We start from the raw sequence: 20571 nt of genomic DNA on the forward strand, positions 1-20571 counted from the left end.
TATATTAACAACATGGGAGAAGTTACTGCTTAGTTCTGCAGATGTCCTTGAACTGTTTTGAATGAAAGGGCTACATTATTAAAAGTTTTGGAATTTTTTTGGCAATCTGCTGTTAATTTGAGTTTGTAATATTATAAGAAAAACTGCAGGAAAGTGTTCATTTTGCTGATATATGAGATGCTTTTAGGCATTTTATCCAGTACCCTCATGTATCCCCCTTATACTTTATATTTCCCTTACACTGTTCCTTATAAAATGACTTAGTTTTCACATTTTCACATCATCCCTTAGTAACAGGCTTTTGTAACCCTAGCTTGAGAAAACCAATAACATGAGTCTCATTTAGTAATTTAAAGCTTTGCACTAAGTTTTTCAGTTGGTGACATGACCTTTAGTAAATGTTTGAATTGCTACCATCTCCTGTGTTTTGTTAAACTTCTTCAACTCCTGGTTTCTAGAGTGCCAGATCCTGCGTGAAGATAATACCCACATCAATGTATTTTTGTATGGGCTTCCTGTCCACCTTGAAATAGTTAGAATCTCAAATCCTACAGGATAAAAGAATGGTTTTACTCCTTACTGTCCACCCTCTTACTTTCTTCTAAACCTGTTTTCCTAGCCTCTGTGGTGCCATATTTTTCTGCAGTCGATGTAACATTTAACTTGCAATTCGTCCTTAATAAGTATAAGTTCCAGCTGGAGCCAGATGGTTCTGGGGGAAAAGTTTGAAAACCAATACAGACTTTCTGCAACTGATTTGTTATGCCATTTGAGATTATTTAACCCCCCCCCCCCACCTTGTTTGGTAGGTAGAAGTAACTTTAGTCTACTAATTCTGGGATGAACCTCTTTCCAAATTAAGTTATTTAGCTTTCTATAAATGAGGGAGATGTCTCATGAGATGTAAGATTTGTTGAAGTATGTACATCTTCACCATGTGAACCTTAGTTAAGAAAAGGGGGTGTTTTTTTTTTTTCCTCCAGCAAGTAATTCTTTTGATCACTACTTTGTAAAGTGGTTTGCAATTTCTGTCCAGAATTTTTGTAGGGTTTAGGCTTATAATTTACTTCTGTGTTTATATTCCATTGCTTTTGTGCAGCCAGTGGAATCAATCTCTCCCATGTTGACTTAAAGGAAGAACAATGGTTTTGATGTTTTGCTGTTATTAACTGCCAACCCTGTGAATTTTTCTAAGAAACTGAAACATTCCAGTGCTGCTTCTATGAACCACGAAGATGCACTAAGAAACTTGTAAAAAATAACTGCAAAAAATGCTGAAAAATGACCCCAGGTGGCAAGACAAATCCAAGGAACAAAATGTAATCCACAGAGACAAGTTTTAATTCATAAAAACAAGTAGTGTAAGCGCTTTTGTCTTGCTTCTATGAGCAAGACTTCATCAGACAAACAACTAATGCAAAATGCAGCTATTTAAAGTGTCACATGCTGAACATCAATTAGCTTCTAAAAGCAAAAGTTACAAATATTTAAAAACATTTCAATATAAATGCAAATACTAAATGAATAAGCATGAATAAATAAGCAAGCATGAATAAAACTGACCAAGAATGAACATGCACACTAAGGATGACCTGATTTTAAAAGTATTATAAAAACTTTGTTATAAAAAGCTGTGCTAAATAATTACTTGATGTGCAAAACAAGCAATTCATTTAAAAGAACTACCCACTAGTAAAATCATGTATCCACTGTTACTCAGCCTGTCAGTTAACTAATATAATAGAAAAAATACAAAGAGTATAAAAATATCACAAAAGTTATTCTACTAAGGTCCAGTGATGTAAACAAACAACAAATGTACAGAAGAAATAATCCATTACCTTTGCAGACTCTTCAGTTTTAGAACACAAGACAAGGAACATACATCATTTAGCCCTGGAGCACTGTAGGCCATAATAATTTGCACAATCCTAGCTTAAGGGTGTGGGGCTCCCCCTAGGATCTTGTTCAATCTGATCAATCACCCTAAACTTGAAACTGTGCTGAGTATGTTCGTGCACATGCTTAGCCAGCGCATTCTCCAATTTTAACTTCCTGATGCTCTAAATGTGCTCGTAAACCCTGTCCTTGAATCTACGATCAGTCTTACTGATGTAGAAACAAGGGCAGAGGTTGCCATTTGCTAAAAAGACCACTCCCTTGGTGGCATAATTAAATCTTTTATTTATGTAATATTTTCTCCCTCTAATGGAGACGGTATTACACACCCCCATAAGTCTACACTGGGAGCAGCTCTCGCATTTATACATGCCTGGACCTGTCGTTACTGGGATCTTACCAATCTCCATCAAACTTTTAAGGTTCTGCCCTCTTTTATAGACAATTCTAGGTCTGGATTCAAGAATAGAAGTCTGTATCTGAATTAAGTAGTGTCCAATTTTTGTATAAAATTTGTCGTACTAACTTAGTATATATAAATAACAGGCAACCCTGACACAATCCTCTGATTAGACTTACTAAATCAGGCTGCAGCCCATTGATTGTGATCTTCACTTTTGGATTTGTTTAATGTAATTTATATTTCCATATGAAGGAAAGGAGACAGGGGGAGTTCATAAAGGATAACTGCCCTTTCAATGGAATGGAAAGCCTTTTTTTTAAGTCAGTTAGTATGGCTAGTCTTTGATAGTTATTATTCTCACACCATCTTTGAAAGTCTAGCCAAAGTCTAACTAATGTGAAGTTACTGTTTCTATTACTTAAAAAAAACCTTTTAGGTGCTCAGAGATCAAATTGAAGACTATATTTGCCTATCTACTCACCAGAACCCTCACATAAATCATTTATTCCTCATAAATTAAAAAGGTGGGGCAATATTTGGCAGGAATAGCCTTATTCTTATTGAGTTTGGGAAACATAGGTTCATAGTTATATACTAGGCTAATCACCACCAGATCCTTTAACATCCTTGTCATGCAATTCATCCCACTTGTGTTGCTACGTATCATGGGCATTTATTAAGAGGGGTATGTAGTTAGGAATTATCTAGATGTTATGCGAGTGGCGATATTTAAGTTTGAGCATTACTGTCTCCCTTTGTCTATCAGAGACATGGGCTCAAGACTCAGGGTGAATTTCCAGTTTCACATGCATTGGTGAAGATTATGTTTAAATAGGGTTATGTATGGCCTATGCTTCACATGGAAAGCCTGTTCATGAGCATGGGGATCATCTGAGATGAATATCTGTCTCAGCAACATACCTTATTTATGCCACAAACAAAATTTAAATCCTTGGATCTAGTTGTTCTGATGTTGTTCATTTTGTGAAAGTGCAAAAGGCCCAACAAAGCTGTATTTGAGAATGCCTTGTATGCCAGGCATAGACTGCCTTTTAGCTACTTGCAAGAGACAGAGTACAGAGATAGGACTTTAAGGTGATTCAAATTGGACAATGTGTCTATTCCCTGGATTTTCCTGGTAAAGAACCTTTGTGGGCTTCCAGCTGTTGCATATGTCAGGGTGGGTACGTACTGAAGGTGGCATTAAATTCAATGGTGGGTCTATAATGGCCTAATAAAGTGGCACTATGACTTCCTTTGACATGGATGCCATGACCTTACTTATAGTTTGTGTGACATGCAATGATTTTCTTATTAACTTGGCCACATATTGGTCAAAAGCCAGATTACCGTCTACATATATTGCCAAATCCCTGACTACCGGGTCAGCTCTTAGATATGTCATATCAATGGAGTAATTAGTCTGGTTGGCAGTTTTCCCAAAAGGTGCTATAATGCATTTTTGGCTTTGAGCTTTTAGTCTGTGACTTTGGCATCAGTCAACTGTCTGTGTTAGACCCTCTTGTAAAATGTTTTTCTTATGATGAGACTCTATGGTAGCTCCCAATTTGCAGTTGTCTTAACTTGGTCAGCCAAAGGCCCTTTTCATGAGCCTTTACCTCTGAGACGTAGATGCTAAATAGGAGTCATCCCAGCACAGAGCCCTGAGGTACCTGGCTGGTGACTAGCCTCTTAGTAGAAGTGGCATCCCCATTCCTAAGTTGCTCTGTCCTGTATGTGAAGTTGCTCAGTCCTGTATATGAGCCAGCTGTCAATCCAGCAAGTTATGTGGGGGTTTATGCCCAGTTCAGTGAGTTTGTCAACAATACATGAATAGGGCATTTTATCAAATGTGTTAGCCAGATCCAGGTAGGTGGTTTACACTGTTTTCCCCTCTTCCAGTGCCTTGGTGACCTTCTGAAAGAAGTCCACCAGGTTTAGCAGGCATGACCTTCCCTTGACAATGCCAGACTGGCTTGGGTCCAGTGTCTGAAGTTTGCCTGTGTTTTTGTTGATCATTTCCATGATAATTTGTCCCATGGCTTTGTATATTAACCTAGTCAGACTAATAGGCCTGTAGTTTCTGGGTCAGTTGATGGTCCATCCCTGTGAAGTGAGACAACTGTTTCAGCCCTCCATTCTCAAGGTACAAAGCCTGTTTTGATGTTGCAATTGAAAAGTGACACAAGAGGTCCTCATAGGTCATGTTTCGAGCTATTTAGGAGGCATTTTGGGATACTTGTCAGGACCATTGAGGCTGTGTTTTGGCCTTACTGCCAAGACCTGCTCCCTGCTAGTAGTTAGGAGAGTTATGCTAGTAGGTATTTCACTGGGGAGGCAAGGAGGGGAGTTGGGAGTGAAGTTTGAGCTGATTTTGTCAACCAGCAAATTTGGTATGTCGCTGTGCTCATTAAAGGTGGCAATAATGACTACCAGTTTGACATACTCATGTATGCTGCCTTTCAGGTTACTTATTTTACATATGACTAATGCTATTAAAGAGCTCCTGTCATTATGGGAGTTGCTGTTCCCGATTTTAGCTATGACTTTTTTCCTTTTGTCGTATACCCTATTAAGTTTAAGATCCCACAAGTGTGCTCTGTTTTTAGAGTTTGTTTTGAGATTATTTCTGATATTCACAGCATCCTTTTATACAGCTATTTACATGGTTGTACAGGAGCACTGTGAACAATTCAACATTGATCACTGTGAACTCGGGGTTGGAGGAGCACTGAATTTTGATAAACTATCACTTAATAGGGTTTGGAATAATTACTATTGCAGGGTTTGCTTGGGTTAATGAGTCGAATATTATTTTGAAGGAGACAGATCTGTGGTCCAACCTCTACAGTGAGGATGTGACACTGGGGGTTGAGGGGGTGGTGCAATGTTCCCCCATGTTGGTGATTACCAGGTCTAGCATATTTGAACTTCTGGTGAGTGTGTACACAATCTGGTCAAAGGTATTTGTGCTGATAAAGTCCAGGAATCTTTGTACATGTGAGTATGAGGCAGTGCAGGCTTCTGGTCTATAAAGGGGGAGTTAAAGTTTCCCATGGATAGGGTATTTTGTTGAATGCTGAGTGTCTCCAGTAAGTCTACGTATAAGCTATGGGATTCTAGGGACATAGAGGGTGACATATAGCTTGCTAGGTTATGGTGTGGGACTTTGTCTTTGTTGAATTGCAGATGGATAAATTCCAGGGCATTGCTCTGCTTAACCAATTTAGAGTTATGCTTGTTGTTATATAGATTGAGACTCCTCCACCTTTTGTCCTAGCCTATGCAGTTGATGGTCTAAACATGTGGAAGGTACTGAAGTCTTTTACTGATGGAGTGCTTTCTGTAGATTTAAACCATGTCTCAGTAATGGCACAGATGTCTATATTCTCCAGCGTGAGGAGAGCTTGTATGGTGTAGAGTTTCTTGTTTAAATTCATAGCATTGAACAGTAACAGCATTAGGTTTCTTTGGGTTTTATTTGTTATGTTGGTAAGTTTTCAATTTGGCATTGCCTAAAAAAGGACCTAAGCGGATGGATAAAGTGTTACCCAATATTCAGAAGCCTAAAAGAGACAGGTGCAAACCTTCCTTTGAAAAACAACATGATCTGTTAACCATGTCCTTCCATGCTAACATATATTGAATACTCCTGGGAAGACATCAGAAACTAATCCAGTTATTGAAGCCAATCATGTTTTGTTCATACTGTGGCATTATCCTTGGTGAAGGCAGAATTCTACTCAATGCAAGGTGCATCCTTGCCTGACACACATGCTTAGAGAGATCAATAATGTCTCTCTTCATATAGTCCAGACAATTATGTCTTAGGTTGTTAGATCCCACATGAGCTATGATAGAATCATACTGGTACTGTGGTGTAGTGACGTGAGTGCATGTGTAATGTAGCAGATTCTAGCTCCAGGTAAGCAATTAACCATTATCTTCTCTTTGCTCAGTTTGGTGAATAGGGCATCTGTGTGCCATACAAGTGTCTTGGGTAATGTGTTGGTTTGCCTCATGGGCTTTGCTGTTGGGGTTCCTCTGGCTGTAGGAGTTAATAATTTTACAGGCTAAAAAACGAGAATTATTAATAAACTGGCTCTTGCCTTCATTTTCATTATATAACTGTACTAGTGGTGCTCAAAGATTCTCTTTAGAATCTTTGAAAATATCTGGTGTAAGTCCATTTATGCCCGGTCCTTTCTTGATTTTAAACCTCACAATGGCAGCTAGGATTTTTGCCTTGGTAATTTCCCCCTCTAGCTTATAATACTCACTCTCCTATATTGTTCCCAGATAAAATTTGAATAAATCTCCCTTGAGTATTTAATTGTGGATTTGTCTGTGGAAGCGTGTACTCATTAGTAATTGCCCTTGTCTATCTTGTCAATATCTCTCATGGCTGGTATATATTTACCCTGACCTCTGGCCAATGCTTTCTTGGAGTTTGCATATTCTCCCTGTGTCTCTGTGGGGTCTTCCTACTGCCAAAAAATATGCTCAGTGTTTCCATCTCAAATGTGACAATGAATGGAGCCACTTGACGGTGTATAATATGGCTGTAGGTGAATTGGTTATGTTGACAAATTTCGCCCAAATGGGCATTGATATTTGACGGTGATTAGTGGGTTGAGGAACAGACCTATTTCAACTTACACCTAAGACCCATGCTAATGGTAGTAGGGGTGTATGTGCCCCTTTTGGCTAGGGTGTGCCTGCCATAAAGTACAGCAGCCTTGAGTCAGTAAGCTACTGTGCAGCTGGTGTCCAGTTGCCTAGCCTGGGTTACCTTGGATAGCTGTGTTGAGTGAAAGCTGGACGTAAAACCAATCAACCTGCCAAACATGAATTAAGAATTGTTACACTCAGTGTAGGTTCACTGACAGGATGCAGCTTGGAAGTGGATAACATGTTGGCATGGTAGACGATGGACATCTTATGTATCCAAGAGACAAGATGGAAGGGCAGTGCAGCAAAGACACTTTGCTTGGGATTCAAAGTCTACTACTCAGGAAGACAGGCTAGAAATGGTGTGGAAATTGTAGTGAGTGAGAGAGAGAGAGGCATCAGAGGCAGTGAGGGATGTCATTAGAATATGTGACAGACTCATGGTAATCAGACTCCAGTGTACTGAAAGAGAAGTATTTATAATCTCATCCTATGCCCCACAGCAGGGTTGTGATAGTAACAAAAAGAGTGCATTCATACAGCAGTTGCAGGACCTACTGGATAAAGCAGGACAACATGACCTGTTGTTGATAATGGGTAACTTGAATGCACATATCGGGACAAACAGAACACGATATGATGACTACCTGGGTCCACATGGGTGGGGCAACAGGAATAAAAAAGGAGAGGCCATTCTAGACTTCTGTCTGGCAAATGGCTTGATAGTCAACACATGGCTCAGAAAGAAAGACAGTCACAAGAATATATACAAGAGTGGCCAACATGCAACTCAGGTAGACTTCCTCCTAGTAAGGAAAGGGCACTGGGGTAGAATCAGTGATTGCAAATTCCCAGTGAAACAGTCAGCCCACAGCATAAACCACTGGTTGCCACAATCAGCTGCAAACAATGATCAGAGAAGGCTCTAAGATCAACAGAGACTGGGCTGAAAACGTGGATGTTGACTGGAGAAAAAGTACAACAGTTCAAGGAATTGCTCAGGATTCCAGCACCTCAAGAAGAGGAGGAAATAGGTGGAGTTGAAGAAGAATGTCAGCACCTCAAAGCAGCATGTGTAAGGACTACAGAACAGATATGTGGACAATCAAGGTATGGAAATAAGGTACATAAGGAAAGATGGTGATAGAATGCAGAAGTCCAGGAAGTCATCAAATGAAAGAAGGAGTGCAGGAAAAAGTGGGAGATAGAAAAGATGGACCAGGTTAAGAAGGAATATTGGTTGGCTAGCAAATAAGCTAAGAAAGGAGTTGCAATAGCAAAAAAGAAGGCATTGGAGCCACTCTACCAGCTTCTGGAAATGACTCAGTAGTTGACACAAGGAAACTGTATCAGGTTGCAAGGCAAAGACAGAAAGATAAAGACGATAGTCAGACACCCTTCATAAGGGATGCCAGCAACAACCTGCACACCAGTCAAATCAGATGAGGTGACAGCAGATATGATAAAGATACTGACTGACATAGGGAGAATGGCTTCTCAGGGTACTTATAGCAGTGTGGAGAGAAAGGCATATCCCAGATGACTGGAAAATAAGCATATTCATGCCAGTGTACAAGAGCACAGGGGAGATCCACAACTGTGGGCAGTACAGAGGTATCAAAGTCCTGTCACATTGCATGAGATTTCTGGAGAGGGTGATTGATAAATGAATATTCAGAGTAGAAGAAAGTAAGATGGGAGATGAGCAGTTTGTATTCAGATCAGGATGCAGCACAACTGACCTGATGCTTCCAGTGAGACAGATAGTTGAGAAAAAGTTAGAGATGAGGAAAGTGTCCAAATGGGCATTCCTAGACTTGTGTAAAGAATATGACAAGGTCCCAAGAAAGTTTCCCAGAGACATTGGTAGAATTATTGTAAGCTACCTACAAGGCCCAGTGACTTAAGTACAAACATTGTTTAGTCTCACAGATAGTTTCCCAGTGGGAATGGGTGTGCACCAGGGTTTAGCTCTGAGCCTACTGCTTATATAGGTCATGAACTACATTAGCAAACAAGTTATAGTGGACAGAGCAACAAAGCTGCTATATGCAGAAGATGTGGTATTACAGGCAGACTCTGAGCAAGAACTTCAGTGAAGCATAGAGGAATGGAATGTAAAACTGGACACATGGGATGAAACTAAGTACAGATAAGACAGAGGTAATGGTAGTTAATTGGGGAAATCAGAAAAAGTTGAGAACTGAGATAGAAGGGAAGATAGTGTCTCAGCAACTGTTTTAGCAAATATTCACCGATCTGCCAAAAACAGGTCATGGGCATGGTTAACAATTTCAGGAACTGACACTGTTTTTAGCCTTCCAGACCTTGTTACATCTCCGCTCTCAAAATCTCCATGCTGAAAGTTTGCACACCACTTCTTCCCAGTTGAGTAACAAGGGCATTTGTCTCTCAATGTTTGCATCATGCATTCATGGATTTCCTTTGGAGTTTTGTTCTGCAGGAATAGGAACTTCACAATGCCTCAGAGTTCCACACTTTTGTTGACATGGTTCAATCAGTGATCTGAAACAATGTCAAAACACAGTGCTACGATTCTGCAAATTGGCACTTTACAAGATGAAATAACTCTCTCTTCAGCTACAGATGTAAAATAACAATTTAAAAAGTTGGTTGGGCATAGAACATTTCGGCCCCCCCTCGTATAAAAAACATTAGTAGTGTTGATGCTTATAAGCACCTTAATTTATATCCTTATTACAAATAATGTTAGAATAGTCTGAATCTGGCACTTTGCAAGAATAATAACCTGCATCTCCATTCAAATGGGTCTCTGTGTGAAATTCAGCACCAACTAGATACCTACAGCAAGTGGTGTAAAAGTCTAATGGGGTCATTCCTCACTCAAGTGGTCATCCTGTAGGTTGAATGTCTACATTCCCTTGGCTGTTAGATTGGGTTTCTGGTGCTAATTCACTATCTGCCCAAAATATGTTCGGTGATTGCAGGTCAGTTATTTCAATATCTTTGCTTACCTGTCTTACTTTCTGCCATATATGTCCCCCGTCTATGTAATTCATGGAGTTGAATATAAATTATCATGGACATTTTTCATTTTTTTCTTTCTTAGGGTAATCTTATGAATGATCTCAGTGACTGGAATCTCTGAACTACCCAACAGGTTCTGAATCTCTTTTGCAATGAAACCTGTTGGATCATTAATTTCCACTTTTTCTTAGAGCCCAGTAATCCTAATATTATTGTTCCTTGCTCTATTTCTGAGGTCATAATTTCTCCTATTGACAGTGTTCAAGGATATCTGAAAAAGTCTGGAGTTTATTTCTAATTTTACAAAGCTTTCCTTCTTCTGGAATATCTGCTTCTGCTATGCTGTGAGGATGTTACATAAATTCCTTAATTGGGCATTGTTAGCAGTTGCATTTTTAATTTGAATAATGTCCATAGCATAAGTGTGAAACATTTTTCTCACAGTGATTAAGGATTCTTTAGTCATTTTTTAAGTACTTGGTGATGCTGTCCAGCGAAGAAGCCATCCTGGATTATGCAGTCTTAAACCATCAGTCAGTCAGTTGTGGAGATTCTAGTACCAAGCAATTCAATAGCTGGTTTACTGCATCTACTTAAACAAAATCTCTGGATCAGTTGCCAGATGTCTTAGAGGTATTGATGTTACATTTGGTAGATTGATGTCCACAATTAAGCACTTTAATAGGAGAGAAGCACCGAAGGATCAAGCCTCTATCAGCATGCACTTGTGCATGTCTCATGACATTATAATTGAAATATAGTGTCCGATCATGTTCCTGTCTCTTTACAGATATGTTGTGGTTGGCATAATTTTTTGGAAGACCCAGCCCAGAGAGGAGTCTCTGTTAATGTTAGAAATAACATTCAGTCTAGTTCTTTGTCTGTGAGGAACATCATAAGATTCCAGGTATTTCTATCGTTTATGGCTTGGGCATGCAGCAACACAGCAATCAGATGAAAGACATTGAGATTCCTCTTAAATTATGTTGATGGTAGACTTAAACAGGAAGAAATTTGGAGAGTAATCAATCAAAAAACATAGATTAAGAAGAAATAACTTTAAGAATTTTTAGATTATTCAAAAGATAATGGAGAGAAAAAACAGTAAATTTTCATGCAACTTGGATCTAAAGAAGGACTATGCTTTGGAATAAAAGGAGTGCATATAACTTTGGTAGAGAAATCTATGAAACCTACTTCACTGTACAGATCTATCATTATTAAATGTCTTTCAGATTTGTACAAACTTATTTATTTATCTATTTTACATTTGTTCAAATGGATACAGGTCCTTTTTCAGTGGAGGCTCGGAGAGAAAAGCTCCAAGAGTAACAAATACATACAATAGAAAAACAAATACAGCCAAGTGAGAAGAAAATAACTCATTTTTGAAGTCTGCATGGATCCACACTCTTTTATTCCCTCACACATCATATCTGCCTCATTCGTTCCAGCCATCCTAGTACACTCATCCATTGCCAGGTCTACCTGCTCCTCCTTTCTCCCTGAGACTTCTCTGAGTAAATTGGTGTCAGCATGGATTTTTAGGGTGTCCTAGTATGGTGTCACAAGTAACTCTTTCTGAGGCGTATTTCTCCACCACTGCATTCATTGACAACATCCAAGGGTGACTCCCCCTGTGGGATAAGCCTCCCCTTCAGGGAGCATCTCAAGTAAATACTGTCCCACTGAAGGGCATGCACAGTCTTCCCTTCACTGGATTGTTGGGACCCATGGAAGTAGCATTTTTGGTCATGGAGAATAGTTTAAGGAAATGATCTTTTGAGATGATGGTGGTGAGCAGAGTAACTCAGAGATTTTTAGGGTAGGGATGACAGTTTCAGGGGAGAAGTTGGTAGCAATCTAGCTTGCTAGTATGATAGGTTTACCTTCATATAAGTGAATCCGGCAAGTGCGACTGATCATATATGCAACTCACATTAGCGAAAACCAAAGTGCAAAGTTTGAAAAATGTCGAAAATCAATTAGTGGACTTTTTTTTTCAACATTTTTTGAACTCCACCACTGTGCCATAGTTCCTGTGCTTCCAAACACACTATGTTCACCAAACATGTTCCCAAAAGCAATTATCCAATCATCAGTGCTCGAAATACATGTCCCATGGGCCCAAAGCAGCCATTCACGAAGCAAATATGATGTTGTCTTTGCAACACAGCCATCTCTAAACCATGAAATCATGTGGCGTTACATGTACAGTATACCAATGGCTGTTTTTCTATGAAAATGAGCAATATTTGGCCACCAATTTCACAACTCCCCTAGCAGTGAACTCATCATAGATTCCTTGTCCAGCAATCATCTCCTTTTTGGAGAAGGAGGCAGACATAGCAGGTGCCTATGTCTTAGGTCATCAACATGATTCTGCTCAAGCTGTACCACATGTATAATATCAAGCAGGTACAACATTTTCTTCCCCATGAGACTACAAAGTCTCCAGTACCATCACTCCACAGCATTCTGACTATGAGGGCATCCCATTCTACAGGTATCATGCTGGTTCCAGAAGGAACTATCAAACAAAGGGGGCAATCTCTCTGATGTATTTCCATGCATGTCATACCTACATGGCCTGCCATATATGTAGGTTTCCTTATAAAATGTACACAGTGGCTTTCCCTTTTCTGGCATGTCACTTTCAATCTCTGCAAATGCACTGTTAATATCAGTGGGTGATACAAATGCTAATGTAGGCATTTCCTTGCATAACACAGTGAAGGAAAGATTACTACCAAAGTTTGCCGACAAGTGCAATTTTTGAATGTGCCTCCACACTATCTGACAGAAATGAAACCAGCAACCTTTGGCTAAGGTGTTACTCAGATGCTTATTAATGGAATTAACTGCTGCACATTCAAAATCTGTCAAAACCATGTTAGAGAGCAGTCTCAAATCATGTTCAATGCACAATTCCAGTATCAAACTCCAAAAGTTGTTATAATAATCCCCTGATTTACTGGGCAGAATCTCATACACTACAGGAACCACCTTTTTACTATCACTGCCATTCAATGCACAATGTAAGCTATATATCTGTCAGCATTCAGTTGTACTAATAGGAAAGGTATCATCTGCCATTATATACTCAGACTCACACATCATACGCAAATTATCAATTGTGGTAATAACAACATTGCTGTCACTAGGCATATCAGCGCTATGCCACCTTGTATACTGACATGTAATGGAGAGTTAGGAAACTATGTATTTCTTTATGCGACCATTCTTAAAGTCACACTGCTGTTATGTGACTGTTTAAAGTGTGAATACTACAGTCCATTTGACCTTTAGTCTTTCGCACATTGTGAGTTCGGTATGGTCAGATTTAGGAAATGTACTTTCACACATATTGTAATCGCATGTATGCAATTCGCTTATGTAAAGGTAAACCAGTATGATAGCAATGTCTTTTAGACCGGAGTCTTAGGCACTATTATACAGAAGTTTACAGTAGTGATGTTATTCCTTAGTTTTTTAGTGTAACTGAGGAAGGACTTGCAATTCTCTTTAGCTTCAGAGGCCCGCCTAAGTTCATGAGATGCTGTCTTCAGTGACAGGTTGGTGAGGCAGTGCACATAGTAGATATGTTTGAGAGGTTACAGTGATGACATCTAATCTTAGCAACTGTAAGAGGCTTTGGTAGTGACTTTTCTTTTTTGGCATTAGTGCATAATAATTTAGTGTTATCAAAATGAGAATGTTGCTTTTGTATGGTTGGGCATAAAATAGTGAAGTGCTGACTGCAAGCAACATATTTGTGAGACTGATTCCTCCAAACAGGCAACATATTGTGTCTTTTACAGATACGATCTGTTAGAGTCAATTTTCAGTGAGAATGAGGAGTTACTCTGGCTTAGGATAGCTGTAGAAATAGAGATAGTCTGCTGTATCTCCATGCCATCCAGTGTTACTTGTAGGAACTTACAAATTATAAATTCATATAATTGTGCTACATCTGTCACTAGAGTCTACAAAATCACTGGCAGGCAATCAACCTCAGATTGGATTCATACTAATAAACCCTCCAAAAATAAAAACAGCAGGTATTCTCCCAGATAACCCAAGTGTTCATCTATCAACTTAAGCAGTCAGACGTTGTAATGTCCAAGATTAACATAACATTTACAACCAAGTTCATAACTCAACTGACTTTAACAAAGAGACTTTTATCAGAACATTAACAGATTGTAACTGGGAAATACTAAAATTCATGTCCCTAGACAATACTGTCTCATACTTCAACAAAATATTTCTAAACAGTTTTAATAACCCTACCCCAGTTTAACTAACTCTACCACAAATATTGCACATAGAACTCATAACTGCCAAGCCTTAAAACAGCAAAACTGGCTTGACCTAGCAACTACTTAATATGCTGTCAGTAATGGAACACACATATGTACTATCCTAAAATGCCCAGCCTTAAAAATATACTATTACCCTACTCCCCTACAAGAGACCAATGTTCTAGTGAAAATTTTCTACTAAGAGCTAGCAAGGCAAATAAGTCACTCACTATACATCTATTATGCCTCCATACCCTGAGTCATCATCACTGCTGGAGTAAAATTGACTAACAACCTCCAAAACTACAAGATACTGCATAACTACCTTACCTAATCCTGGCCATGCTCATCATCAGGTTGAGATTTCTAATATTTGCACAAACTTTCAATTCCTTATCTCTAACCTTCTTCCTTCCTTCTCTTGAAATAATATACCCCTCTTCACATCCCTCTTAAATGCTACTCCTCTTCTAGTTCTTCCTCCAACCTCCTCCCCACCAACCTATCGCTGTATAGGCTAGTCATAAACTTCTACATTTATAACCACCTTAGTACAAAACTATTCTTAGACCTTGCATTCTCATTCACATCCTAATACCAATCTCCTGTTATTCATTACTTATATCTTCTCTTCTATATAATGTGATAATCTACTTCTCACCTTTCTTCCTCACAATACCTCTAGAACTGTTTACTAACCTTTCTGTATAGAAATTAAAGAACACTAAATTTATTTTATAATAATGCTTCTCCACTATTATAAAAATATATTTATTTATTGCAGAAATCTAGCACCCTTCCAAAATTGTATAGACTCTATCCATACCACATTGTAAATGACCATGTAGTATATGGAGCATGGTGATTACACTCCAATATCTGGAAAAAGACAAATCAATTAAGTACTACTATAGCACAAGACCTGACCTTAACATATGTTAAGGACCCCTTGCTTAAGTTGTTAAGGTCAGGTCTTAAGCTAGGCAGTAAATTCTGCCAGTACTGACCAGCAAATACCGCGGCAGAATAAAAAAACAGATTTGTTTCTGTCTACAATCTGTAGCAGTAAAGTGTCCCTTACTTCCTGTTTATAAACTGAGAAAGTAGATTGAAATAACATGATGTGTATTCACATGCATTTTTCTGAGGGATACAAATTCTGAAACTCAAATGTATGCCATTATTTTGTGAATTCAGTCCTCAGTAATTTGTTCAATAAACATGGATTTTATGAGGAACAGACCAGACATATGAAACAAAAATCTGGACATTCTGTAAATATCAGGACAGCTGACAGTAGTTTTTTTTTTGTAACTAGTAATACATGGAGCAGATAAAGCTCCATGCACTGCGAAATTTATGATTGAGTCTCCAGTCATAATAATCTTTAATTATGTGTTCTAGATATGGATGCAAAGAGATTCAGTTCTCGAGCTTTGCTACCAAGATGATTTTTTGGCATCCATGTCTCAAATATATAATAAGTAGGTTATGATTGGTGATCCAATCATAATCTTTTATGTCATTGATGAAAATAGTATTTATTTTACATATCTGTCTTGTAACAATGTTGTTTTCACTAAATTGTAATTTATAATATAAATATATTGTGATGGAATTTTTTTCTCCTGGCCTCCACTGAAAATGGGTTCTGCTCATTTGGATTTACTGGCCAACAAAGACAGCTAGACAGACAAATAAATAAATATGTTATACATGCTATTATTTATATGACTTTATATATATTAATTATAAAAAGAAGACTTTTAAATGTTATAAAACTAAATAACAAACCAGGGAAGGGTATTATTTACATAATATACCAATTTGTCATCATTCAACATAAGCCTTACTTTCCTTGTTACCAAGTTGTCCATGGTGGCAGCTTGTAAAAAATGTGATATATAGTCCTTGTTAGATTATCTGGCTCATTATACAAAAGTATTCCTTGTTATATTTAGTGGAGCATTATTGTTAGATTAGGGACTTCCATTTTAAAGTAGTTATTTGACATTAGACAAGCTGAATGGCAAAATAAGCCTAGAAATTGTATTTCATTTATGCATAAAAGACAGTTAAGCAAAAAGAAAGACTAACCTTGCTGGTCAAGCATGAGAGACAGTTTATTATAAAGGAAAGATAAGCATAAAGTATACAAAAAATACAGAAATAGAGAATGTTCTTTTCTCAAGGGAAAGATACAATCTTGCCAGCTACAGAATGTTCCTTAATGGAATGTTAAATAAAGCACATATGAGACAAAGCCTGAGACCAAGGTTAGGGGGAGTGAATGCAGTTTACAAAGGAAAATTACTGAACTGAAGCAATATAATATGTTGTGTTCAGGATAGCAGTTCAGTTAAGGTTAGTTAGTTAATTCGACCTGACATTGCAGAAAAGATTACAGACACTCGAGCCTGAGTACTGAAGTCAGGTCAAATAAAGACTGTTTCCGTTGACATAATTCTGGACAATCAGAAGATATGTGCAGAAACTTTGGATATATTTGGCAGCACTATTATTATCAGCACTGTTAATGAAGACAGTATTTGAATATTGTAAACATCTAATAAAGCCTTATTGAATGAACTACAGTGTTTGGAGAATTCATTCTGAAAAGGAAACAAGACTTGGTCCATAAAGGAGAGACTGGCACCTGTTTAGCATGAGTTTGGGTAATTACCATATAAAGGCTTTCATTCTCAGTCTCATTTTAGTGTTTCCAGTTAATTACAGTACAGTACAGTCTTATTAATTCTTATAATTGCACAAAACTATTTGTAGCTGCAATGTATTATTAAATCACTATTTGTGACGTATGGTCCTTGGTGCATTTACTACAACATTATACAATAATATTCTTTCCAGCTGCAATACATTCTTCCCTATTTCTACTTCCTTTAAAGTCTGTTTCAAAGAGTCAGATATATATCACATCACTGTAATGATATAATTTGATCCTGCTCTAAGACCTTGCAGTTCTAATGCAGACTAGTTGCTTGTATATATTGCAGCTATATGCTTCCATTAGTACACCAAATCAAAAATAGATGAAACTTTGACTAACATAGGCATTCATGACATAGTCATGACTGATCATTTAAAAGTCTGTAGGGAAAGTACAGTTGTGCAAGTAAACATACCATAACAGTAGATGTATGAATGATTACTGCTGCAGTGGCCTTAGCTATATGGGTTTTATCTTGCTAAGGACAGAAAAGCTGGCCAGCTTTCAAAGCTTCAGGACACCTTCCATGTGTCCAAACTGTCAGGCAGCTTGAGCAGAGGTGACAAAAAAGATTGGTTTGAGTACCAAGTCTTTCGGAGCTTTCTTGCCAACAGAGAGATGAAGATTGAGCTCTGAATGGATACTGCTAGGAACAACAAAAAGTAGATGTTCATTCCCTAGCACAAAAAATGCACCAAAAAATAAGGGAGATGGAGGGAGAGGCTACTGCAGCACTGATCATTTGTACATCTACTGTTATGGTAAGTTTACTTACACCACTGTACTATGCTCATCATATTGATCACTGCTGCAATAGCCTTCGCTATATGGGTAGATTACTCTTAGTTACTACATTTGGGAGGTGAAAATGAAAGGATACAGTATCCCTGGAGAATGGTCCTAACAAAGCCTGATCTAGAGCTAGAGAAATAATCAAGCTTGTAGTACCTTGTAAAATTACAAATTGAGGACCAAGCTGCTGCTTCTGGAATAATTCTAGAATCCAACCCTTTCCCAAAAGCAATAGATGAGACCAATGCTCTGGTAGAGTGGATGTTGACCCTGCCTAGAATGGTTTGTTGAGGAGACAATAACAAAAGATAACAGTGATATGGAAATCATCTATTTTGATGCACGTTGTCTCTTCTTCTTATCTTCACAAGTAACACGTACCTGAGTCATCTGTGAACATCCAAGGAATAGAATATCTTTTCACCCTCATATTTAGATTCAGAAAATAAAATAGAGAGACAGATAGTTTGGCGTAAGTAAACTCAGATATAATTTTATGCATAAAAGAAGGATTAGTTCTCAAAGAAACCCTGTCTCTCTGGAAAAGGAAATAAGGTTAATGCACCATTAGGGCTTAAAACTCAAATACTCTTTTTACAGAGGTCAGAGTAATCAGTAAAACACTTTTCCATGTTAAGAACCTGAAATCAGACAGATTATCTGGTCCAAATGCAAAAAGTCTTAACTGCTCTAAAATAAAGATCCCATTAAGTTCCCATTGGTTTTCTTGGAGGCCTGTTATACAAAACCCCTATCAAAAACATTTTGAGATGAGACTCCATTGAAAGTGGAGGATCCATGGGCAAGCATGCTGCAAAAGCCATTAAATGAACTTAGACGGTGGAGTAAGCAAGTCCATAGGATAGTAACTGAAAAAAAAAATGTAATACCAGAGAAACACTAGCCCTGAATGGGTGCTGGTTATGTTGTTGGCACCAACTAGAGAACCTTTTCCACGTGCTAATATATGATTTTCTAGTTGCAGGCTTTCTGGCTACCATTAGCATCTTCTGCATGTTCTCAGTAAATATGTGTATAAAGGGAATTAAGACTCCATCATCCAGGCAGTCAACTTAAGTTTATTGGGGTTGGGGTGCATCAAATACTCCTGTTCTCATCTGAGTAGATTCATTCTGTGAAGAAGCTTGTGGTAAATGACCCTGGCCATTTCCAAAAGAACGGAGAACCATTGTTGCCTGGCCCCGAAGAGAGTCACTATAATGATCTTGGGGGATTCCTTTCTTATCTTCAGAAGTAACCTGGGTATCAGTGGAAAGGGAGGAGAGCATACAGGAACATTTCTTTCTATCCAAGGAAAGGAAAAGGCATCTGTCTTCCAAGCAAATAGATCTACTTTGATAAACTCTCTTCAGGTGTATCAAATCTTTGGCAACTCTTGATCTAGTTTCCACTCATGAAGTCTGCCCTTATCCTGCTCAACTTGTCTGTCACACAATTATGCTCTGACCAAATGTAGGTTACCTGAAGATTAAGATCATGCTGTAAAGTTATATCCCAAGCTAACATAGCTAGCCTTTAAAGGGGGTAAGACCTCACTGCCCCCTTGCTTGTTGATGTACCACATGACTGTGGTATTTCCTGTAGTTAATTTAATTGGCCCAAGGAACCAACAATGATTCAGTGAGTTGAGTGCCTTGATTGGGGCAAGCATCTCTTCTATATTTATGTGCTTATCTCTGTCCTTGGTGTCCCACACACCTTGCACTTTTAACCTTCCTGAAACTGCTTATTGAGCAAATTCGGAGGTGCCTGTGGTGACTGATTGCTTTGGAGACCTGGATTTAGTAAAATTTGTTGTTTCCGCCAAGTGATGTCTCTTCTGAAAAACCTGCACTGGAATTTGAAGACAAGGGATGTTGGTGCTGTACCAAAGAGACTTTAGATACCATTGCATCTTTCTCATTTGGGGTCTTCTCAAGGGTATCATGAGAATCATAGATGCCATAAGACCCAAAATCCTGAGGTTTTCCCTTGCAATGATCAAAGTCTAAGCACAAAACCATAGACAAAGATTGAGATATCAATCTATTTTTCCTCTGCAGTAAAAGATCTTTGAACCAAGGTGTTGAACAGACACCCCAAGAACATAATCCTGTGTGAAGGACTCAAAAAAGACTTTTGGAAAAATGGAAAAATATGGATATCCTGTATCCTGCAATGACAAGAACAATGAACACAAAATAATAAACTAATAAAAAATGAAGGAAAGCAACCACACTTTAATACAGTCACACTTTAATTCAATAATTAAGTGCTTTTGTCCCTCGTACACTGAACTTCATCAGGGTAACAACAAAAGATGAATGCCAGCTTGAATACAATATTACAACCACATGACAACCATTAATTAATTCATACTCGTAGTCACAATTAACCCTAAAAGCCTTAGCAACATTGCATAATCAACAATCAGGTTGAAAACGGTTTAGTTAGTTTTGACAAAGAAATCAATTATAGGAAAGTTCTGGTATTGCCATATAGTCTGCATTTTAATGGCATACATGACATTATATTTAAAAATTGGCCTTTGTTTGGGATAGAGCAAGAGTATATTGAAAGGGCTGGTGTGAAAACAGTTATTGTGCAACAGAAAGATGTTTATTATAAAACCATGATTTGAAGACCATTAAGACAATGCTAAGCACTACACCACTGTGACGAAGGATGACCACAGTGGGTGCAATGATTAAATGTGGCCACTGCTCCCAGTGTAGATATATTACTGAAGCATACAAAGTATATAT

The sequence above is a fragment of the Protopterus annectens genome, chromosome 12.part0 (assembly GCF_019279795.1).
Source record: "Protopterus annectens isolate FY-2018-M chromosome 12.part0, PAN1.0, whole genome shotgun sequence".
NCBI lineage: Eukaryota > Metazoa > Chordata > Ceratodontiformes > Protopteridae > Protopterus > Protopterus annectens.